This window comes from Glycine max, chromosome 5 (genome assembly GCF_000004515.6).
Source record: "Glycine max cultivar Williams 82 chromosome 5, Glycine_max_v4.0, whole genome shotgun sequence".
NCBI lineage: Eukaryota > Viridiplantae > Streptophyta > Magnoliopsida > Fabales > Fabaceae > Glycine > Glycine max.
Genome location: NC_038241.2, coordinates 17,767,667 through 17,793,564, shown reverse-complemented (window position 1 = coordinate 17,793,564; position 25,898 = coordinate 17,767,667). Strand labels below are relative to the sequence as shown.

The 25,898-nt window shown below is 43.3% G+C and overlaps 1 pseudogene; it reads left to right on the top strand.

The window, feature by feature from the left end:
• The window catches only part of LOC102661621 (uncharacterized), a 34,159-nt pseudogene extending 10,185 nt beyond the window's left edge, over nt 1–23,974 (top strand).
• The last annotated feature ends 1,924 nt before the right edge of the window (nt 23,975–25,898 follow it).

Genomic DNA, 25,898 nt, shown 5'->3' with positions numbered 1-25,898 from the left:
CAGGTTTGCACTCCTGAGGCCTGATCCTCAGGAGTTGGCTGCTAAGCTCTATATCTTAGGGAGGGGATTCGAGCTAAATGCTGATGGGCAGCCATTGAAGATATTGAGGAAGAACATGACCACTCTAGCTCAGACATGGAACGTTCTTTACTTTTTTAACCTGATTCCTACCTCCCACACATCTGATGTCACCTTGGACAGAGCCAAGTTGATTTATGGTATCATTATGAAGATGGATATGAATTTGGGGTACCTCATCTCCCACCAGATCTCTCTGACTGCACAACATGATACATCCAGACTTGGATTCCCTGCCTTGATCACAACTATATGCAAGGCCAGAGGAGTCCAATCAGATTCTAGATCCCTGGAGAACTTGAGCCTTGCTATTAACTTGGCATATATTAAGAAGAACTGTTGGAATCTTGATGGTCCAATAGTGACATTTAGAGGGCCAAGGAAGGCCAGGGGTAAGAGATCAGAGGTCCCACTACTTCAGCACCACCAGAGATAACAACTTCTTCTTCTTCCACAGCTCCAGTACCTCCCATTCAGACTCCAGCTATTCCTCCAGCATCTACACAGATACCACTTCCAGCTCCTTTATCTGTAGGACTTTAAGATTTTTCATTTACACCACAGATGCTGCACTCCATGCTCCAGAGCTTACACAGGGGGCAGTCCATTATCATGCAGAGCCTTCAGGGCTTGGGCTTGTAATCCATCATGAGCATGGATGAGTTTGATGCGCAGGTGGCCTGGCCAAGAGCCCAACATTCTATTTCTGGAGGGGGTGGGACCTCCGCAACCTAGGAGCCTGAGCCAGAGGAGCCAGCAGCAGCAGCAACAGAGGGGGAGGATGAGCTCACCCCTCTTGAGGCCTTTTATTTTGATGTAGGTGTATACATGGCTCAAGAGGAGGAGACTTCCACAGACCAGATCCCAAAGCCATCCCCAGCACCCATACCTAATGATGCCATACCATCTGCACTAGCATCTGAGTTAGAGCAGCCTATCTCTCACGATTCACTAGCTGCTCAGGTGTTGGATCTTAATGAGCATGCACAGGAGCAACCACAGGAGTAGGACATTTAAATTTGTGCATTTTGAACATTTTAGTTTATTTCAGTTATTTTATGATTTATGTTTAGTCATTTAAATTTCAGTTCTATGTTTCAGTTCTTTAAATTTCACTACTTTGAGTTGTTTGCTTGTACAAAAAGCATGTTTCAACAGTGAATTGGTTGAAAATGATATACAGTGGATTATTTTGTATGAAATGAGTGTTTGAGAATGATTTGAATGAGCAATTGTATGATTTGAGTGGATTGGAATGATTAGATAATTGTTTTGATCAAGCTTGTAGCCATTAGAAGAGAATGAGCATGTGATTGGAAGTATGACTCAAAATGTTAGTCAGTTTGTCAGATTGATTGTGAAGGAATGTATTAACTGTATCCCAGTGAGAGTGTAATGCTTAAATTTTGAGAGAAACGACTATCATTTAGTACTGATTTTTGCGTGAATCTCTGAAGTATGGACTGAATGCATGAAATTGAGAATGATGAAGGCCATGTTTGATTGTGATAGCCACTTAGCCACAAAGCTGACCATGTGCTTGAATGAATTATCCCTTGCACCCAATTTGAGCTTAATGAATTATTGATTGATTGAACCCTGAGCCTATACAGTGTTATTGATTGATTAATGAGTATGTATGTTGCAAAATAATGAAATGAAGATGAGTGCATAAACAAAAGGCAAGTATGGGGGGTGAATGAATGAAAAAGTGAAGGTTTATCTATGGATGAATGCTCTCCTAGAACCTAAGCTTTTGAATCCTAAGAAAAACCATGATTTTGTTGGCAGCCTAACCCCATTACAAACTTAGAAAGTCCTTCGGATTCATTTTGTGTGTTCATTGCTGTATCATATGAGATGAAATGCAAAGGTTAAGACTTCTGTTAGTTGTTGTCGCAACCTACCCTTCGGCGGGAGGGCGACGCGTGACTCGCGGGATGCGTGTTCCACGACAGGAATACGCGCGGAGTCGCCACCAACGTTTATTTGAGGAAAACGTCGGAAAAACCAGAAAAGACACGATCTACGAACTTTTAAGTGAAAGGTTCGGGAGTTGTATTTACGCACGGGGAAGGTATTAGCACCCCACACGTCCGTCCCAAGGGACGGCAGCCTTTAATCGAATGTGCAAACATGACTTTGATTTTTACGTTCCCTTTTTATGTCTTTATATCCTTTATACCCTTTTTATATTTTTTCTCTTTTTGTGGTCAACAAGGGTGTTTCCCTTTGCTCCTACGTATTCCTCAATTGCGATGAGGAAATCAGACCTACGTAGTTCTTTTTTTTTATCAAGTGATTCTTTTTTACTTGAATGGTGATCATTTTAAGGCATTGGACCTTAAAAATGATCCATTTTACTTAGTAAGAAATTGAAATGATAAACTTCAAAAACCTATTTTTATGGACGAGCTTGACTAGGCGAGTTGATTTTAGCCTTAGTTTCACTTTAGTTATTAGTCAGTTCAATTAAGAATGAGAAATCCCAAAGAGAAAACATCCGATTGATTTTTCGCTTTATTTTACTAAATGACGTTTTTTGATTATTATATTATTATTTTACCTCTTTTTTGATTTCCAACGTGGTTACGGCACGACCGAACGGTCGGAATTCATTTTAACCGAAGTTAACGGATAATACAATTCAAACGATCGGTGGAAATTTATTTTATTTTTAGGTTAAGCGAGAAAGGACTTAAATAAAATGGCTTAAGCACGTCAAAAAGGGGTATAAAAAGTAAATGAAACAAGAATAAAAATACACGAAACACAATGTGGACCACCACGGGTACATAGAATGAATCGAAAAGCTTGGTTCGAGGTACTTACCCGTTGAAGATCGAAGAACGATGAAGAACGAATGAAGAACGTCGAAGAACGGTCGAAACCTTCGCGAAATTCCTCACGGAAACGTTTCGGAAGCGCCTCGGCTTGGATTTTCTTCATGGAAACAATTTTTCCCAGCAAATTTGAAAGAGAGAGAAGTGCATAAGGGGCTGAACCCTTTTTCACTTCACTTCTCCCCCTATTTATAGGAAATTGGGGGAGAAGCTTGCCACCCAGCTCGCCCAGGCGAGCAGGGTTGCTTCCTCCAGAAGCAACAGCCTTCTGGAGGAATCTTCTGGAGGGCCCAAGTGGGCCTGGTTGCTATTTGCACCCCCATTTTTACTAAGTACACCCCCCTGCCTTTTGTTTTGGTGATTCTTTTTTCGTAAAGTTACGGAAACTTACAAATTTCGTAACGATACTTGTTTTCTTTCTGTAATGTTATGGAACCTTGTGGATTACATAATCATCCCCTTTTTGACTTACGGAACGTTACGGAACCTCACTAATTGTGCAACGATGCTTCCATTTGATTTCCGGTGTGTCACGGAACCTTACGGATTGTGCATCAATATTTTCTTTTGCTTTCCGGCATGTCCCGGAATTTCACAAATTGCCTAATGATGGGTGCCAAGCACCTCACAAGGACCAAACAAAAGTTGCATGTCATCAAGCAAAGGTCCCCGGACGAAATTAGGGTATGACAGTTGCCCCTCTTTACTTGTCTTTTATTGGAGATAAAAGGAAAGTAAAGATAAGACACTAATTTTGTTCCTCTCGGTTGACGAGAGTCGCGGGTGACCATAAAATTTCCGCATGCAAATGACTTGTTGTTCTCGGGGGAACAAAAGGTGCAGAAGACGATGTCAGTCTCTGCATGCTATCAAGCGTTCTGTCTTACAGATAGCAAAAGAATGTTTATACGGATAACCACTCGGGTATTTCCGCCCGTCAGCGTGACTCAAAAGTCAGTATGACAGATCTTGTAAGTGCGGAAGATGATGTAAATCTCCGCGTGTCAACGGGCTTGTCGGCCGCGATTGACGATGGGTGCAGAATGACCATAATTTGTCTCTGCGTGCCATCGGACACGACTGTGTCTGAATGGCAAAAGGTGTGCGGAAAGACCATAATTTGTCTCCGCATGTCATCGGGCCCGCCGCCTCTGGATGACAAAAGGGTGCAGAATGACCATAATTTGTCTCTGTGTGCCATCGGACACGACTGTGTCTGAATGGCAAAAGGTGTGCGGAATGACCATAATTTGTCTCCGCATGTCACCGGGCCCGCCGCCTCTGGATGACAAAAGGGTGCAGAATGACCATAATTTGTCTCTGCGTGCCATCGGACACAACTGTGTCTGAATGGCAAAAGGTGTGCAGAATGATCGTAATTTGTCTCTGCATGTCACATGACCTCAGGGTCAGTATGACAGAGATTGTGGGGCGGCCGACAAAAGCAAGGCTCTTGCTCCTATGTATCCTCAATGAGGAACTCAGACCTACGTAGTTCTAGATAACTTGTGAGACTTGAAAAAGTCTCCACCGGAAAATGCTGACACCTCCGGAAAAGGTGCAGATGACCACATTGGCCCCCGCTCGTCAATCACACTTGGGGTCACTGAATGACGAGGTGCGGATAACCGTAAGGTGTCTCCGCGGGCTACCAGCTTTTGGGTCATGGTAACAAAAAGCGGTGCGGTCGACAAAAGCGAGGCTCCTGCTCCTATGTATCCTCCAATGAGGAACTCAGACCTACGTAGTTCTGGATAACTTGTGAGACTTGAAAAAGTCTCGGTGTTTTCTCCACTAAAATGTAGACATGCTTTAGCAAAGAGACAAATATTCCAACTGATTAGAGTAGCATATGCTTTTTTGAGTGAAAAACAATGCGTCTACCGGGGAAGGAGAGTCTGCTGATGAAACCCCCCATAACCATAAATGAGATTTTGGATGTTAGCATTTCGTTTCTAAATGACCATTTAGAGGAAACACCGGGTTCGACAAAAATAGAACAAAATCACTCAAAGTGTATCAATCTCGCACAGGTAAGTGTTTCATCCTAATTCCGAACCATAGATATGTCATGACTTGACTTTGCAAATTATTTCCTATCAAATCAAAAATTACATGCGTGATCATGGATCAATAGGACTTCCCTTGGGAATGGGTTCTTTTGGTGGTTTTTTTTTCGGCTTTTGTGTGTTTTTTGGCTTTTTTCCTTTTCTGTTTTTGTTTAGTGCGGGGCGAAAAAGTCGCCGACGCAAAGGATTTTGGTTGGTAATTAAAGGGAGAAGACCACTTTAGGTCGTGGTTTCCTTTCCTTCTTTTTGTTCATTTGGTGACAATTCTGTATTGTTCAGATATTGTCTGGTCCAAAGACCTTTCTGCACATTTCTTCTGTTTTCTTTCGATCCTTGATCAGGAGCTTTCTTTCCTTCCTTTTTACTTTCTCCCATTCTTTGGTTGGGAATTTTCTTTCTTTCTTTTTTCTTTGATTGGAAATTTTCCTTCTCTCCTTTTTTTGCTTTCTCTTTGATTGGAAATTTTCCTTCTCTTTTTTTCTCTTTGATTGGAAATTTTCCTTCTCTCCTTTTTTGCTTTCTCTTTGATTGGAAATTTTCCTTCTCTCTTTTTTTCTCTTTGATTGGAAATTTTCCTTCTCCTTTTTTCTCTTCCGAGGGTAAGGATTGACATTCTCACCCTGGGTCAAGGTTTATGGTGAGTTAGGATTTTGGCTCAAGGCTTGTAGAATGGCTAGTCCTGATACATGTTAGGGTTTGGGTTTGGTTCAAGGATAAAAAGGGATGCCCCACATTATTTCCATGACACAAATGCAAAAATGATGATTTGGAAATTTTATGCAAAACTGGTCATGCATGCACCTATGTGGACACTCAAGTGTCAAATTTTTATGGTCATGTGATGCTAGGGCTCAGGATTCATTTCCTCTATTTTAAATCAACCCAATGTTTCCAAAATATGTTCTTTTATCAATTTGTGCATTCATCCGAGTCCATCTTGGGTACTCGGGAAAATTTCACAGCATTCACCCTTCAGGTGTACACACATTTTTTTTCCAAAAACTAGTTATGATCAGTGATTTTTTCAAAGAAAAGTTGGAAGTCATCTCTTTTCAAAAGCATGTCGGTTTTTCAGCTAAACAACTTATTTTCCTTTTCCTTTTTCCTCTCTTTTTTCTTACTTGCTCTCTTTTTCCCTTTTTTTATTTTTTTTTTTGTTTTTTTTTGTTTTTTTTGTTTGTTTTATTATTATTTTATTTATTTATTTTGGACGATGTTCCTAAACGAAGAACTCTACACGGTTCCAGAATTTCAAACATCATTGATAGTAATGATATAAACACTAACGCAACAATCCAAACAAAAATGTATGCGCTGTACAAATGACAATCGAAACAACAAAAACAAACATTAGTCTCTCAAGTCAAAACATAACATAAAAATGATAAAAGAAATATGAAAGAAAACATGAATCTGGGGATCTCCTAGTCATGTAGCTCCACTCCCTCCCAAGAAGTCAAGCAAATCAGCCATCTTTTCGTCCTCGTGGGCCTCCTCTCCATCGCCGGGAGCTTCTGGGGGTGCCTCTCCTGCTTGGGCCTCGGGCCAATCCCCGGGCCATGCGACCTCTGCCCTGAACTGGTCTGGAGTAGGGCATGAAAAAGAAGCGAAGCCCTGGCTCTGCATGCTGAGGCTCAACTGGTATAGACAGTCATGGGTCTGTACATGTGCCCGGTGGTTGGCCGCCTACTGGCGAACCAAATGCCATAAATACTGCTCCATGTCAAACGACCCAGCCGGGCTAGCCTGATGAGGTGGTGGTGGCGCGCCTGCGGCCTGTGGAGCATCACCCTGAGCCTGTCTATAGGTGCAGTACTTCTCAATAAAAGCCCAGGTGATGGGCGGCCGAATCACCTTGGTAGGTGCCACGGGGACTCCAAACGACTGGCAGAGTCCTGTGATCAGCGCGGGAAATCCCAGGGCCCTGTTGGACTTATCTGGATCCAAAGGGTGCCTGGTAGGCGCCATACCTGCAAAAATATAGATGGCATCAGCGATCAATTGAGCCACGTGAATACTCATCTGTGTTAGGATGGCGTACACCAGCTGACACTTCGGCAGAGGGAGGTCGGAATTATGATCGCTGGGCAGGATGTTGCTGAGCAGCAAGGTCATCCATATCTGGGTCAGGGTGGTCATGTTGGTGCGCATAATTCGCACTCGCCTCCCTGCAGCAGTCCGGGCAAAATCCTGCCCCGGTATACATAGCAACTGGGCGATGGCCTCCTCATCGAACCCATCAGACCGGTTCCTCCTCTGGCCATACTCGCACTCCAGGCCCTCTTCCAGCACCAACGGATATCCCAGGAGCTGGCCGATAGCATTTGCATCAAACGGGATCCACTGACCCCTCACCCAGGACCTCATGTCACGCACGCCCTCCTCTGTTGGCCAAGTATTGGCATAAAACTCAAGGACTACTTCTGGATCGAACTTGGCCATGGGGGTAACCAGTGATGCCCACCGCCGGCGACCTATCTCCTCCTGGAAATCAGTATACTCGTCATCCCTGAGCTGGACGCGTCGCTCCCGGAGAAATGACCATCCCTTGATGGCCTCGAAGCGCTGCTGGTGTACAGCGCTCCTAAAGCGGTGACTGTCATACTCAGGAGCGGAACTAAATCCTTCGGCCGCCTTGTCTTTCCTAGACCTCTTTGAGGCAAGCTTCCTCGGGGCCATTTTCTGCGAAGGAAATCATTTGGAAAGTTAGTTTTACCAAGAAATGCTACTCTTAAAACAAAAATGGCATACAACCTCCTCCAATAAACACAAACATCAATGTAAATTTAGAGCAAACTCATGCACATACTTCCTTACGAACATTCACTCGCACAAGATATTCTTCTAACTAAGAAAAATGCACCCATGCACAATCAAGGCACCTTCGTTACCTAGATTATTTATATGTACTTCCAAGGTGTATTTGTTACCTACATCACATGCACTTCCTTGGCTAAATTTACATACATGCATACTCAAAGCATCTTGGCTACCAAAAATTGCACACGTGCACATTCTGGTATTTCTAATACCTATGCATATACAAACTTTGTGATGAATCTTGGCTATCTACACAATAAGGTGCTACATTTCATGCTTTATTCAAGTGTTTTTGCTACCTAAAGCCGCATGCAAATTCAAGTATATTTCCTTTTGCTGACTAAAATTGCATTCAAATTAAAAGGTATTTTTGTAAGGTATTTTCTTTACATAACATGCAACATATATATATTTTTTTGTAAGACATTTTGACTACCAAAAATTACATGTACATACATCCAAGTATTTTGCTACCACACCCAAAGTGTAAATTGCCAAAGGTATTTTGCTACCTATTCTAAACCTACACATTTATGATGAGCAAAATTCCTAAACATCTAGGCGTAGGGAAATTATTGTAGCGTGGCTCATAGCTGATTGCTGGCCAAAAAGAGTAACTTTACCCAATATGCACCCCCTCTTGTGTTCTTTTGCATAAAAACTTTGGTTCCTAGGCCTAGGATATATGTGGGGCAATTACTCTAGCCCTTTCGGAACTGAATGCATGTCCCAAAAAATAGAAAATATGTGCAAACCAAAATGCCCCATGGGTTGTTTCCCTATGAAAATCACGCGCTAATGCCATTGAGGCATTTCACCGAACACTTGGTGGGCGCGCGTTTTGGCATTAATAGCAAGAGAAAGGGGACAATGTGGCATGTCCCATTGCTTCAAAATGCATTATAGGCCTAGGGCCATCTCATACAAACCCCCAATTCAACCCAATCAAGCAAGAAAACAAACCAAAATTGCCCCACATATTTGAGCACATTCCCACAATTTAGAGCACCAAAAGGAGATCAAAATACACCAAGGAAAAGCTAGAAAGCTTAAGGATGGAATACTTACTTGTTGGTGATGAATAAAAGCGCAAAACGGAATCGAAGAATGCGAAAAGTAGAGATCCTAGGGATGCAAACTCGTAAATTCCGTGGGTATGGCTTTTGAAAGGGGGGAAAAGAAGTTTTTGAATGCAAAAACGTCCCCCCTTTCGTCACTTTTATATTTTGGTGCAGGGGTGGCTCGCCCAGGCGAGCTCAGCTCGCCCAGGCGAGCTAACCTGCACTTTTTTTTTTTTGAGAGGAACATTAACCATGTCCCCTCCTTCCTTATGGGTTAGTGTTTTGCCTATTTGAGCCTACTCAAGTTAGAATTAGGCGTTAATTACTAAAAACAAACAATGGTAGTAAAATATTGCGAATCCAAAGGATACTGGGCTGCCTTGCGCGGCGTTCTCTGCTTGTTTAGCGCAGAGAAGGGGCAACGATCGGTCGGTTGTGACCCCATCCCCACTTGCATCCGTTCCTAAGTACCTGCAAGTAATAAACCAGGTATGGCCAATCTTGACCGCGTCGTTGTCTTACCTTGATTGGTTTCTGCTGTTCATGTTTTGTCCCCACCCCAGAAGGTAGCTCAAGATGATCCTGCCCCTGTTTTACCACAACAATATGCATGCGTATGCGTATGCATGAATGTTTTCAAACGCAGCAAATTTTAGTGAAAGTTGGTTTAGGTTCAATTTTAATTAAGCGCTTGGGGCATCCCATGAACTGAGCAGAAGGGCTCAGGTGATCACTAATTAACGCAAGGTTTGAAACCAACGGGAGGACTAAAGCCTCGAATCCACGTTCATTTCTTTGAAAGATTGTAACGAGAGATACAGTAGACGGGGAATCCCTGGGGGAAATCCAGAAAACACATAAAGATAAAGAACATGCAGCGACATCCTTAATTGCCCCAGATTCTAAGCATAATATCACTTGACGACATCAGAATTCACGGGTGAAGGTAGCTCTTCGCCATCCATGTTGGTAAGCACCAGGGCTCCTCCGGAAAAAGCCCTCTTCACAACAAAAGGCCCTTCGTAGTTTGGGGCCCATTTTCCTCGATTGTCCTTGACAGCATGGGACATTTTCTTTAGCACAAGGTCTCCCTCATGGAACTTGCGCAAGCGTACCTTCTTGTCGAATGCACTCTTCATTCTTTGCTGGTACAAGCGCCCATGACTCATGGTCGTTAAGCGCTTACCCTCAATGAGGTTGAGCTGGTTATAGCGCGTTTGAGCCCACTCTGACTCCTTTAATCCGGATTCTGCCAAGATCCTTAATGACGGGACTTCTACCTCAAACGGTAACACAGCCTCCATCCCATATACCAATGAGAACGGCATTGCCCCAGTTGACGTTCGCACTGAAGTTTGGTAACCGTGTAACGCGAATGGGAGCATTTCGTGCCAATCTCTGTATGACACGGTCATCTTTTGGATAATCTTTTTGATATTCTTATTGGCCGCTTCCACGGCTCCATTCATCTTTGGCCGGTAGGGTGTGGAATTGTGATGCTGGATTTTAAACTCCTCGCACATTTCCCCCATCATCTTGTTATTCAGGTTGGTGCCGTTGTCCGTGATAATCTTCCTTGGCAAACCATATCGGCAGATGATTTCTTTCTTAATGAACCTGACCACCACACCCCTCGTGACATTGGTGTAGGAGGCCGCCTCGACCCACTTGGTAAAATAACCTATCGCTACGAGGATGAAGCGATGACCATTCGAGGCCTTGGGCTCAATGGCCCCGATGACATCTATTCCCCACATGGAGAAAGGCCAAGGGGCGAACATGACATTCAGAGGATGTGGTGGAGCATTGACATTATCTGCGAATGCTTGACATTTGTGGCATTTCCTCACATGGACACAACAATCACTTTCCATGGTAAGCCAGTAATAACCTGCTCTTAGGATCTTCCTGGCCATAGCATGCCCGTTGGCGTGCGTTCCAAACGAGCCCTCATGGACTTCCTCGATCATGTGATTTGCCTCCCTGGCATCCACACACCGCAGGAGTGTCATGTCGTGATTTCTCTTATACAGTATGCTTCCGCTCATGAAGAAACCGGCTGCCAACCTTCTCAATGTCCTCTTATCATTGTCGGCAATCTTTGGCGGGTATTCTTTGCTTACGACATATCGCTTGATGTCGAAATACCAAGGCTTTCCGTCCCGTTCCTCTTCTACTTGGCAACAATGCGCGGGTTTGCCACGACACCAAAATTCAATGTAGGGTAGATCCCCGTGCGGCGTCAGCTGGAACATAGACGCCAAAGTAGCAAGCGCATCCGCCATTTGATTTTCCTCGCGGGGAACATGATGGAAGGAGATCTCATCAAAGGTCTTAGCCAATTCCTTGATATAGGCTTTGTAGGGTATCAGCTTGGGATCTCTAGTTTCCCATTCCCCTCTCAGCTGATGGATTACCAATGCTGAGTCGCCGTACACCTTGAGTAGTTTGACATTGGAGTCAATCGCTGCCTGGACGGCCAGGGCACATGCTTCATATTCGGCCATGTTGTTGGTGCAGTCGAATCCTAGCCTGGCTGTGAAAGGTACACATTGATTGTCCGGAGAGACCAATACTGCCCCAACGCCATGGCCTAGAATGTTTCACGCTCCATCAAACCTTACGGTCCATTTGTCCCGATCTTCGTCCATTTTTTCCTCAAACAAGGCCATGATGTCCTCATCCGGGAATTCAGGATGCATGGGCTGATAGTCGTTAAGAGGCTGTTGAGCCAAATAATCTGCTAAGGCGCTTCCTTTTATCGCCTTTTGGGTGACGTAAACTATATCAAACTCGGATAGCAGGACTTGCCACCGGGCGATTCGTCCCGTGAGAGCTGGCTTTTCAAAGATGTACTTAACCGAGTCCATCTTGGATATCAACCAAGTAGTATGGCTCAGCATGTACTGCCTTAGGCGATGGGATGCCCATACTAAAGCACAACACGTTCTTTCGAGCAAGGAGTAATTCATTTCACAGGTCGTGAACTTCTTACTTAGGTAGTAAACAGTGCGCTCTTTCTTTCCGGATTCGTCATGTTGCCCCAGCATACACCCCATTGACTCGTCTAAGATTGTCATGTACAAGATGAGAGGCCTTCCAGGTACTGGTGGCATAAGCACGAGAGGATTCATAAGGCACTTCTTGATCCTTCCAAAAGCCTCCTGGCAATCCTCATTCCAGTGATCAGTTTGGTTTTTGCGTAAGAGCTTGAGCAACGGCTCACAAATGGCGGTGAGCTGCGATATGAATCTGGCAATATAATTCAAGCGTCCCAGGAAGCCCCGGACTTGCCTCTCAGTACGGGGTTCTGGCATCTCAAGGATGGCCTTCACCTTTTCGGGGTCTACCTCTATTCCTTTCTGGCTCACGATGAAACCAAGCAATTTCCCTGATTTGACCCCAAAGGTACACTTGGCGGGGTTCAACCTTAATTGATATTTCTTAAGCCTTTCGAACAACTTCCGCAGGTTGACAAGGTGTTCTTCCTCGGATTTAGATTTAGCAATTATGTCGTCCACGTAGACCTCGATCTCTTGATGCATCATATCATGGAACAAAGCTACCATGGCCCGTTGATAAGTTGCCCTGACATTCTTGAGTCCAAAGGACATCACCTTGTAACAGAACGTCCCCCACAGGGTGACGAAGGTAGTCTTTTCCATATCCTCTGGCGCCATCTTTATCTGATTGTAACCGTAGAAACCGTCGATGAAGGAAAATAAAGCGAAATTGGTCGTGTTATCCACGAGGATATCGATGTGTGGCAAAGGAAAATTGTCCTTGGGACTGGCCCGATTCAGGTCCCGATAATCCACACACATTCGTACTTTCCCATCTTTCTTAGGGACCGGTACAATGTTGGCAACCCATTCTGGATACCGAGCGACGGCCAGAAAACCAGTGTCAAATTGCTTCTCCACTTCTTCTTTTATCTTCAAGGATGTTTCGGGCTTCATCCTTCTCAGTTTCTGCTTTACCGGGGAACACTCAGGATTTAGAGGTAATCGGTGTTGTACAATGTCAGAACTCAAACCGGGCATATCTTGGTATGACCAAGCAAAGATGTCTTGGTAGTCTCTTAGCAGGATTATTAATTCTTCACGGATAGGTGCGGTAATACCTATGCCTATCTTTACTTCCCTTTTTCCACTGCTAATTCCCAAGTCTACTAGTTCTGTTTCTTCTTGATGAGGCCCCATTTCTTGGTCCTCATGGGCGACCATCCTTTCTAATTCTGGGGGAAGTCCCACATCCTCGTTCCCTTCATCTTCCGTTTGATTCGTTTCTTGCTCGAAGTTGATAGGCGGGTCCCAGGTATTAGTACCTTCGGGGGACTCGTCATCGGATCTGCCATTTCAGAAAAGAAGTAAACATGCAAATGGATGAGAATGGGTAGAGACGTAGGAACAGATGAAGAAAGATCCTTGTATTATAAATTTAAAAAACAAAATACACAAAGCCTTAACCAAAAGAAAAACTCTAAAGCCTAGGCCCAACTATAGAGCTTTTAAAACCGTAAAGGTTTACATTATGCTCGCTGCATAAATGTCGGGGCGTTCCTCCACTCGCCAATTCCCAAGTTGGAAATCAGGAGGGCAAGGTCGTACCAAATCCAATGTACTCGGAACATCATCTTCGTATATTGCGACCACTTGAACTTCGTCTCCCAGACCCGCGCTTATAAAGCTTCTACTTATGTGGCAGGGCGGGCTTCCTTCACTTTCTTGTCTCAACCGCGAGCTTTGACCACCGTCCTTCCTTCCCGCGATGCTTCTCTTTACATCTGCCTGAGTGGGCTTATAGCCTAAACCATACTTCCCACGATTTCCTTTGGCATTTATCAGGCTAGTTATGCCGCCGTTGTCTTTGCCTAAACCCATTCCGGGTTCGTAACCGTTCCCCAACATAACCCGGGCCATCATTACTGCTGCATCGGACAGACAAGCTTGCCCAGAGAAGGAGTCCACGGAGGAAATGCTTACCACCTCAAAAGACTGGAAAGCGGTTTCTAATGACTCCTCTGCGGCTTCCACATAAGGCATAGAGGATGGGCAGCTCACCAAGATGTCTTCCTCGCCTGATACGATGACCAGATGCCCTTCCACTACGAATTTCAACTTTTGGTGGAGTGTAGAGGGAACAACTCCCACTGAGTGGATCCACGGGCGCCCCAACAGACAGCTGTAGGGGGGGTTAATATCCATTATTTGGAAAGTAACTTGACAAGTGTGGGGGCCTATCTATACTGGGAGATCGATCTCTCCTCTAACCTCTCGGCGGGTGCCGTCGAAGGCACGAACCACCATTGAACTCGGCTTTAAGTGGGAAGCATTGAATGGTAATTTCTCCAAAGTGCTCTTAGGCATCACGTTTAAACTGGAACCATTATCGATGAGCACTTTGGCTACGATATGGTCCATACACTTGACTGATATGTGCAAAGCTTTATTATGCCCTCTCCCCTCGACGGGGATTTCTTCTTCGGCGAAGACGAGATAGTTGTTGGCAGTGATATTATTGACCAGCCCTCCGAAACCTTCTACCGAGATGTCTTGGGCCACATGGGCCTCATTCAGAACTTTTATTAGCAGAGCCCGATGAGGCTCGGAGCTCATGAGTAACTCCAACAGCGAGACCCGGGCCGGAGTTTTGTTGAGCTGTTCAATAACCTTGAATTCGCTCTGCTGAATTATACGGAGGAACTCACTGGCTTCCTCTAGTGATACCTCCTTTTTACCATCCTTTTTCTCCGGAAGACCTTTCGCCGGAATATCTTTATTCGAAGCGTGGGGTGCTTCACCATCTTGTTCCTCCACCACTTTTCCTTTCCCCTTGACGTTCGCGGGTTGGACTGGTAGGTCCGGAGGCGCAAACACACGACCGCTACGGGTCACACAACTCAGTCCTGTGATATTTGTTACCTTAGCCGACAACGAGCTGACATCGGTGGCTTCTTCTTCCTTCTCCCTCGGAGGTGTATATCTCCATGGGACTGTGTGGCTATTTTGGTATGGGAAAGGAACAGGTTTAGCTGCTAAGGGGTGTCCGGGTTTTCGCGAAGCTGTGCCCTTGGTGAAGTATATCACCAAGGGTTTGGGCTTCGCAACACTGCTCCCATCCGTGGACTGCATGCATATATGCTGCTCTTCTCTTCCTTCACTGCCAACTTCCAGTCGACCTTGATCTATCATCCGCTGTAACAATTCCTCTACTCCCAAACACGTTTCCATGTCATGCAGCTCGCCAGAATGCAGCAAATAGGAATCTTCCTTACGCCCACTATGGGGAATCACACCTCCCTTTTGTAGGGCCTCAAAGATAAACCTCCTAGGGGTTGCCACATCCTTTAAAGGTTTAGACCTGCGCGGCCTATCGGACTCAACGGCGTTAACCGCTCCCCCTCCATGATTGGCGAGCGGGTTGGTTCTCACATTGGGCCGATCCTCTTGGAAAGTCAGCCATCCAACATCTATCAAATGTTGAACCTTGTATTTAAGGGCCAAGCATTTTTCAATGGAATGCCCCGGGACACCCCCATGGTACTTGCAAGTTGCGTTAGGGTCATACCACTTTGGGAAAGGGGGTTGGAAGACCTTTCCGGGAGTTACCACGGCCAAATGGTTGGCGATGAGGGACGGCAAGAGGTCTTCGTATGTCATTGGGAGTGGGGTGAATTCTTGAAATGGCCTCGGAGGGAAGTTCCTTGTTGCGTTGGAATTACTGGCCGAGCGAGTTGTGTTCGGAGTTGGAACTTGGGGAGCTTCCCTCTGGGTGGGTGCCTTAGGCTGCACAGGTGCTGAACTAGAGGCGTTCCCGGTATGAGCCGAGAAGCTCGGGTGATGTTGCGCGTACTGATGGGTACCATGAGGTGTCTGCGGGGGTTTGACCCACGCGAGTGTTGAAGAGATGGCATGGGCATCTCCTTCCTTCCTTTTTGCCCCCATTGTCCCGATTCTTTTGGCATTCGTACTCGTGGAGGAAACGTAATCGAACTTTCCTCTTTTCAACCCTACCTCGATTCTTTCCCCGGCGAACACTAGGTCCGCGAAGCTGGACGGCATGTAACCTACTAGCTTCTCATAGTAGAACACTGGCAGAGTGTCTACCATCATGGTGATCATCTCTCTTTCTACCATGGGAGGAGCCACTTGTGCCGCTAGGTCTCTCCACCGCTGTGCGTATTCTTTAAAGATTTCGCCCTCTTTCTTGAACATATTCTGCAGCTGAGTGCGATCGGGAGCCATATCGGAATTATACTGGTATTGCCTTAGGAAGGCAGTAATCAGATCCTTCCAAGTACGGATACGGGAAGCTTCCAGATTAGTGTACCAAACTACCGCGGCTCCGGCCAAGCTATCTTGAAAAAAGTGTATTAATAGCTTCTCATCCTTAGAGTGTGCGCCCATCTTGCGACAGTACATCTTGAGATGGTTTTTGGGACAAGTTGTCCCTTTATACTTGTCGAAGTCCGGTACCTTGAACTTCGGGGGGATAACAACATCGGGTACTAAGCAAAGATCCGTCATGTCTGCGAACGGATAGTCCCCAAATCCTTCCACGGCTCTCAATCTCTCCTCGAGGAGATCGAGCTTCCTCCTTTCTTCAGTTGCCAGGGGCGGTCCTTCCGTGGACAAAACTATTGGTTGTGTCGTGATGTTGGGCTGAGGCAACGTGCTGGGTGCCGGCCCTTCGGGGATCGGGGGATAGAACTCGACATCCCTTCGAGCATAGTCTTGAGGGTCTTTGTGGACCTCGTCGGGCTGTTGAGGAGGTTCTCTTTCAAGGGCGGGAGAAGCAATATGGCCCGCATCGTCTTGCAGGACGGGTGGTGAGTAGTTGGGCGGCAATCCATAAGGGTAAGCCGCTCGGTTGTATCCCAGATGAGGGTTTCCATCGTGCCCCAGTGTGTCCCTTCCCCGTCCTACTATGTTTGAGGGAAGATGGTGTGCAGTTGCCAAGAGAGTTGGGTCTGCTTCGGCAGCCGAACTGACAGCGGCAACGGTGGCCACGTTTTTCTCCATGAGCTGCCTCATTCCTAACATGGCCTCCATCATGGAAGCCATCTGTTCTTTCAGAGCCGACATGTCGGCTTTCATCTGTTCCTGTGTCTCCTCTTGATCACCCATCGTTCTAGATTTGGATCTGGTGCGATAGGGATGCCTTGTGGCGCGTTTAGTTATGGTGTTTTTCCCTAAAAAACCAAACGTGAGGAGTGGGTAAAGAAAGAAAGAATGCATGCTAGAGATAAAATGCGGGAGTGATTTGATTCGCACAAGCTTTTTTGGAGTAGAAACATGGGACCAACTCATTTTATTTCAAAAAGTCGTATCTAGTCAAGGTCTGAGAGACCATACAAGTTTCCTAGCGATTTCTAATTATGTGGGTCATTAAGTCTATCATATGCTGACAATAGCCGAGAAGCCCATGAATTTCTTCGGGGGCAGAGTAGGTGTCCGCCATCGCCTTGGCCTTGGCTAACAATCGGGGAAGTTCTTGACTCCCGTTCAAGGTAAGAGCAAACCGATCCATCCACATGATTGCCTCTTGGTGTAAAGAGTCGATCACCCTTCCTCTAGCCTCTTTTTCCGCGTATACTTGGGCACACTCGTTCGTGACCCTATGCTCGTGGGTTATGGCTAGACCTAACTCTTCTTGGTACTTGGTGATGATAGCTAGCATGTTGGTCTCCGTCTCGCATAAACGCTGAGACAAGCTCCTTTTGGACCTTGAACAAGCAACTAACTCCTCTTTCAAGACCATGCTATGTGCTCGCGACTGGTCCCTCTCTTCCCTTCGCAGCTTGAGTTCATTGTTGCTACCCCACAGAGCTCCGCGAAATTTGTTACGGCCATACTCTTCCTTACGAGCCCTCTTGGTCTCTTGCTCAAGGGCTCTTGCGGTAGTTGCATTCTCTTCCCGTAATCCGGCACATTCCTTCCGGATGTGTGTAGCGGCTAACTCGAACTTCTCCTTGGCAAGTTTCGCCTTTCCTAACTCGTTTTTGAGAGCTTGGACTTCTTCGTCTTCTTCCGGTGCTTTGAAACTCTCTTCGCTGACGACTTTTAACTTGGCGAGCCAATCTAAACCTCGTATATGAACTTTCAGCCATTCATGATAACCACCAATGATGCCGTTACGAATGCCCCTAAGTTCTTGATCTTTCCTTAACGGGATTTCCCATGCCTTATGGATTCTTTGTATAGCCTTGAAATTTTGCGCGCCGAAATCCCTTACAAGGAAAGGAGACATGCTTTCTTCCGTCGGTGCTCCCCTCATGGGGTACCCTAGTTGTCTTATAGCGAGCGCGGGATTGTAGTTAATACAACCCCTCGTTCCTATCAGCGGAATGTTTGGGTACCCTCCACATGAGAAAAGGACTCCCTCCTTTCCTTCCTTCCATCGGGGGAACCAATTGATTGTTCTACCTCCTATCCCAGCCAAAAGCTGGTCCCAATCTATTCTTCTCTTTTTAGTACACGAGCGATGGCTCTGGAGCGGACATGGATGCCTCGTGTCTTGCTGGAACAGGTGTGAAACCAACCAAACACAGAGGGCGGGCAAGCAACAGATGATCCGTGCGCTACTCTTTTCGCACCTTCGGTTAAATGTGTCAAATAAATCTGCCAAGACAGCTACCACCGGACTTTCCTTGCTATGGTGGTATGCAAGGAAAGCGTCGATTGCTGCTAGGTCCACCAAACCATCTACGTTTGGAAAGAGGACGACCCCAAAAATTAGCAAAGCTAACACATCCATAAACGGGACCCAATCTCCTTGATTGGCCATACCCCTCGCCTTGTCTTCTAGGTACTTCCGTGGTAGGCCCGCTATGCCGTTTCGAGTCAGTTTTATGCGGTCCAAACCTCTTGCTGAATCCTTGACCACAGTTGCAATTCTGCTCAAAGAAGGGAGACACCCGGAAGAAAGGTATGGTTTTCTTCCCCCGAGAGGACATCCTAGAATTTCCTCAAATTCTTCAATGGTTGGTACCAATTGGAAGTCTCCGAACGTGAAGCATCTCAAAGGCTGGTCGTAGTATTGGGTGAGTGATGCAATGGCTTCTATGGATACCTTTGCTATGGTCAACTCTAAGATCTTTCCGTAAGTCTTGCGGAAGGCTTGCATTTGGAGAGGTTCCATCAACCGCCCTAATTCCTTGATGCTGGTGGTATCTAGGCCTTTAACCTTGACTTGGTAAAACCTCTTGTCGGTTTGATTTGTTCCCATGCTTACTAAGGTGAGACAAAAAGCTGGTGCAAATCAAAACTCCGATATCTCATGGGTGGAATGGATGAATGCATGAAGGAATGCATATGACACAGATGTAATTTAAGAATGCGGGTGCCCGGGACATTGTCTCCTTCTTAGACACAATGTCTAGGGGTAGCAAAGTGCCCCAACGTATGTATTTAAAACGGTGACCCGGACCCTCCGTTGATTTGTCTATAGAGGGGATCAGGACAGAACCCATATGCGATGCATATGCAAAAGGCGCAAAGCGGGAATGTACATAGTATGACAATATTCACTGAACATAAGCAAAAGGGAACATGATACTTATGCATGGCAGTGTGAAAAATGGCACACAGCGTATTTGCTCCGTGCCCCTATTTAAGGGACCTATAAGGGAGAGACCTAACTAGGCATTTAGTGATAACCCCCAAGGTAGTCATATCTCTCTTGATGGTTTCTAGAGGTATTATCCCCTTCGAAGAACATACAGCAGCAGTAGGGACTACTAGCAACAATATGTTTTCAAAGAGGGAAACTCTAGATGAGGGTTCACTGTAATCAAGCAAGTCGGAGACCTAGCATGATCACAGATTCACCTCCACTCCTTATGTTCCTATGAACCCGGGTATAGGGCCCTTTTTCAACTCACAGTGTGTGCAAATGGTGTCGGTGTTTGTGTGCATCAAATGAATAAATATTTACCTTATGCATACATAAAAAATGCACTAAAAGCATCAAAGAGTTATATATACAAGAACATAATGAAGGGAAACCAACAAAGGAGTAAGTCATGGCAAAACTTTGCACAAGATTAAATGGCCTAACTCTCTAAAAACAGTCCCCAGTGGAGTCGCCAACTGTTGCAACCTACCCTTCGGCGGGAGGGCGACGCGTGACTCGCGGGATGCGTGTTCCACGAAAGGAATATGCGCGGAGTCGCCACCAACGTTTATTTGAGGAAAACGTCAGGAAAACCGGAAAAGACGCGATCTACGAACTTTTAAGTGAAAGGTTCGGGAGTTGTATTTACGCACGGGGAAGGTATTAGCACCCCACACGTCCGTCCCAAGGGATGGCAGCCTTTAATCGAATGTGCAAACATGACTTTGATTTTTACGTTCCCTTTTTATGTCTTTATATCCTTTATACCCTTTTTATATTTTTTCTCTTTTTGTGGTCGACAAGGGTCTTTCCCTTTGCTCCTATGTATTCCTCAATTGCGATGAGGAAATCAGACCTACGTAGTTCTTTTTTTTTATCAAGTGATTCTTTTTTACTTGAAAGGTGATCATTTTAAGGCGTTGGACCTTAAAAATGATCCATTTTACTTAGTAAGAAATTGAAATGATAAACTTCAAAAACCTATTTTTATGGACGAGCTTGACTAGGCGAGTTGATTTTAGCCTTAGTTTCACTTTAGTTATTAGTCAGTTCAATTAAGAATGAGAAATCCCAAAGAGAAAACGTCTGATTGATTTTTTGCTTTATTTTACTAAAAGACGTTTTTTGATTATTATATTATTATTTTACCTCTTTTTTTATTTCCAACGTGGTTACGGCACGACCGAACGGTCGGAATTCATTTTAATCGAAGTAACGGATAATACAATTCAAACGATCGGTGGAAATTTATTTTATTTTTAGGTTAAGCGAGAAATGACTTAAATAAAATGGCTTAAGCACGTCAAAAAGGGGTATAAAAAGTAAATGAAACGAGAATAAAAATACATGAAACACAATGTGGACCACCACGGGTACATAGAATGAATCGAAAAGCTTGGTTCAAGGTACTTACCCATTGAAGATCGAAGAACGATGAAGAACGTCAAAGAACGGTCGAAACCTTCGCGAAATTCCTCACGAAAACGTTACGGAAACGTTTCGGAAGCGCCTCGACTTGGATTTTCTTCACGGAAACAATTTTTCCAAGCAAATTCGAAAGAGAGAGAAGTGCCTAAGGGCCAGAACCCTTTTTCACTTCACTTCTCCCCCTATTTATAGGAAATTGGGGGAGAAGCTTGCCACCCAGCTCGCCCAGGCGAGCAGGGTTGCTTCCTCCAGAAGCAACAACCTTCTGGAGGAATCTTCTGGAGGGCCAAGTGGGCCTGGTTGCTATTTGCACCCCCATTTTTACTAAGTACACCCCCCTGCCTTTTTTTTTGTGATTCTTTTTTCGTAAAGTTATGGAAACTTACGAATTTCGTAACGATACTTGTTTTCTTTCCGTAATGTTACGGAACCTTGTGGATTACATAATCATCCCCTTTTTGACTTACGGAACGTTACGGAACCTCACTAATTGTGCAACGATGCTTCCATTTGATTTCCGGTGTGTCACGGAACCTTACGGATTGTGCATCAATATTTTCTTTTGCTTTCCGGCATGTCCCGGAATTTCACAAATTGCCTAATGATGGGTGCCAAGCACCTCACAAGGACCAAGCAAAAGTTGCATGTCATCAAGCAAAGGTCCCCGGACGAAATTAGGGTATGACAGTTGTTTATGATGGAATGAGCCTAAACACTTGAGCTTGAGTGAAACAATGACTATGAGGTTTTGGTTGATGATCCTTCCTTGATGTCTGCCATCCTTACTAGCTTATTTTAGTTGTGACTCTAATGTGTATGTTCCTATCTTTGAAAAGCTGCATGTTTGTGAAAATCAATTGATTGAAGGAGTCCATGATATTCAGTTCATATGGTTGAATTTCTCTATGAAGCAAACACCATTTTGAGTGATCATTGCAGTTTGCCACTTCAGGACAAGTGAACTGTTCTTTCTTTGCTTGAGGACAAGCAAAACTGTAAATTTAGGGGAGTTTGTTAGTCGTCTTATATGACTAACTTTTGTGTAGAAAACATTTTCCAAAACTTGTATAGTTCCCCCAATTTATGGTTATTTTGTAGTGATTTTGTAAATAAATCTTGTTTTATTGTTAAAGTTGTCTCTAGAATATTTCCATTGGATTTAATGATGAAATATGTGCAATTTCAGGTGAAAAAGAGGCTAAGTCATGAAGTGCTAAAAGTGACAGTTGAGCTTAGCTCATCAGTTGGGCTAAGCGCAGCTTTAGCGCAACAGAAGAATCTGACAGAGCATCAATATCAAGGTCGTGCGCTAAGCACAAGATCAATGCGCTAAGCACAACAATTTTCTTCAGCCAGGCTCAGCGCACAACTGGCGCTAAGCTTAAATCCACTTACTCGCGCTAAGCGCGAGGGTGGCGCTAAGCGCAACATCACGGATTCAAAGCCTAGTTAAAGCCAGTCTTGTGCAGAATTAAGGTACAACAGATTTGACACCTAAATGGAGAAGATTTGCGTAAAATTCCAGAGCACACCACAGTTCCTATTTCAGGAAAAGAGCTCTAGATGGCTTGCTAAACACCCTTGTTGGGGATTTCTAAACAATAGCTGATGTAATTACTTTAATATCTAATTGATTGTGTTTCTTGTGTTCAATGCTTCTTTCAGTGCTTAAATACTGTATGCTCTTGATCTGATCAACCATTTGTGTGCCTGGTTAGGTGACTCTAGCATTTGGAAATGTATTGTTGCCTTAGAACGTGAATGAAGTAGGATTGAAACTTAGTCTTAAATGAGGGATTTGCGGATTAAGTTTTGGTTTTAAATATGCTGTCACAATAATGCTGTTTGGTTTAAGTCTAGTCCAACAAGAAGGATCTAAGGACAAAGCTTAGGCTAAATTAGTCTAAACTTTCGTAAGCTATTTAAGCTAAAATCTAGTCCAACAAGAGGGATCTGAGGACGAAGCTTAGATTGATTCAGTCTAACTAGGGATCGAGGTTTAGTAATTTAGGCTACAACATAGAACACTAAAGCATGATTGATTAGAGAAACATCTTTATATACATCAGCTGGTTTGTTAGAAAGACCCAACATCTTTACATACTGTTGTCAATCTTACTTACTTGCATTTTTTACTATTTTTAGCCTAGACTTAGTTTAATTCTGTTCTAAATCATCAATTATCAATGTTTCTTTCAACAATGCCTTATGTCTGAATTTAACCCTGTCTAAGACTAGTTCCCAGAGTTTGATACTCGGATTCATCTGTTTTAATTTTAAATACTTAACGATCCGATGCGCTTTCCGGCAAACCGGATTTCCCTTGAACATATTTGCATAAAGAAAAAGTAGACCAAAAAGTAACTGCAGGGGAAATCCAACAGTATGCCTCTTTGCTTTCCTACTACTACTATTTTGATACAAGTGTGTAGTCTGCCTTGATATAGGCTACCGGGAACATGCAATATTGGTGTTAATTTTATGAAAAAAGAATCCAATTTTATTTATTACATGATGATATGTTATTTTTTTCCATTTTAAAATTTGATAGCTGAATGAAAATTGACTTTGAATTTTCTACCATGCATTATAAGATTGTATTATCCTTAATCCTTATTAGGTTTGTTAAGCTTACATTAGGTTGCTAAGAAATCTTTGCTTGTCAAGGGTGGTAACCGACAATAGAGGTTTTTTGTTGGGTTTATATTCTTAAACTTGTTCTAATTGTAAGGCTAGTCAGTAACATCTCTTACAAGCTTTTGTCTAATCAAATCAAAGAGTTTTTTTTCTAGATGTGTTTAAATTATAAAGAGAGAAGGTTTGGAGATATCTCAACTAGCTCTTGACCCAAATTCAACAGAGATACATCATAGTATTACAATTAGAGCTAGAACCAAGAAATTTAATAGGTGATTTATTGTTCACCTATCCATAAGCACTTGCTAAAAAAACTTATCGTACTTACCAATGATGTTTTAATTGAAGCACAAGAGTTTATGAAAGCATAGGCAATACAAGGTGTTCAAATTTAAGTGATGTACTACCATGCACCGGGTAATTGTTACTTTCTTTGATCCTATTAGAGTTGTGTAATATTTCATGATGTTTGTGCCAGATATTGTCGATGCATTTTATCGTCCCTCCATCTACCATCAAGATGACAGGATACGTTTTAATTTCTTATGAAGTTCATTTAAGCCTGTATTTATATTGTAATTAGGAAATATTAGCTTATTGTCAACTCAAAAATTTTGATTTAATAACAAAATGAAAGTAAATTGCTTTTGAACTATGAGGCCAACTTAGTTACATCAAAAACAAGTATGTTTATCATGTAGATGTAGATGACTACTAATTTAAAAATTATTTTCTTACACTACTAGAAAATAGGTTTTTAACATCGGTTATTAAAGATTTTCAACATTGGTTATTAATCGATGTTGAAACTACCGACGTTAATTTATCAACATTAACATCGGTTGTTTAAAAACCGATGTTATTGTAGCAAAAAAAAACATCAATTTTTTGAATAACCGATGTTGTTGTATTCTTACCAACATCTATTTTTTAAAAAAAAACTGATGTTGTCAGTAAACAACAACATCAGCCATGCACCAAAAGTTATAAACAAAGTATATCAATATATCATGCAGCAAGGGTAGTTACAAACATTTCTAAACAAAATAACATATTATAAACAAAAATTTACAAATTGATAATATATTAGAGTAGTAATGTACTTTAATTACAAACAAAGCCAGAATAAAACAAAGTTAGAAGTTGCATTTGGAAACTCAAATATAATTTGAGTTCTAGGAAGCAAATTCTGTATTTGTGCAAAAGTCCTCCATCCATTTCCAATTTTTGTGGTCTTCCTATGATGATTATAAAGCATTCTACACTATGTCCCTTCCTAGTTCAGATGAGTGACTCTTGCAGCTTCCATAAATAAGTACATGGTACTCGACACATCCTGAAATGCAAAAGAAATTCATATTAGATAACTATATGATATCAAAATTTGACATACATAGAGGAGTGCTTAATTACTCAACAAAAAGCTACAATGAGTAGGACTTTAAAAGTGACTGAGTTAGGAACTTGGTGGTACAAGGAGTGCCATTTAGGGAAATTTTTTGGTTCAAAGCTGCTTTCAAAGATGGTGAGGAGGAAAACGCTCTGTCCATAGTGGGTCAAGGTGACCTGATGATTTCTAGTGAGCCCATAGAACACTCTAAGTTCCATCCATCTGTCAAGTAGAGTTGGGCTTGCCAAATCTTGGTTATATGTGACAGAGTGCATGTTGCCACTAGAGTGTAGCAGATGCCATGTAGGCTCTAGTTCAACCTTCCATCTTATGGCAAATGACTTACTCAATTCACCATATGGATTCATTTAACAAACAAATTAATATAAGCAAAAATACTATTATATATCAAGTCATGTTTATTTTAGAATAGTCTTGAAATAATTTCTAACCTGATCAATAACATGAACAGTGTTGCACATTTCATCTGATTCTTTGTTAATCTTCATCATTATGTTAGTCATTTCCTTCTAGTTTTGTTGATGTTCATCCATGGTTTCTAAACTCCATTTATAATATAAATATGACATTAATATGCATGATACACTTGACATACCAATATGATACCAATATGATATTCCTATTTTGGGGGCCTAAGGCTATGACAGAATTCTCACGCCAGCACAAAGTCTCATTAACAAGCACATACACACAGAACCATGCAAACCAGAAACAAAACTATGCAACCAAAGCCTATTTTCTAAAGTTTGTACATGAAGCTACTACCATATACATGACCCAGAAGGCCATAGCTATATACAACATGATGCACTACCATAGCTTAAAAACAAATGTATAATTTAACTTCCATGGTAGTAACCGCAAACCAAGCAAAAATTAAAAACAAATAGCAACACTACCATATCTTATGAACACAAGCTTCATTAAAGAATCA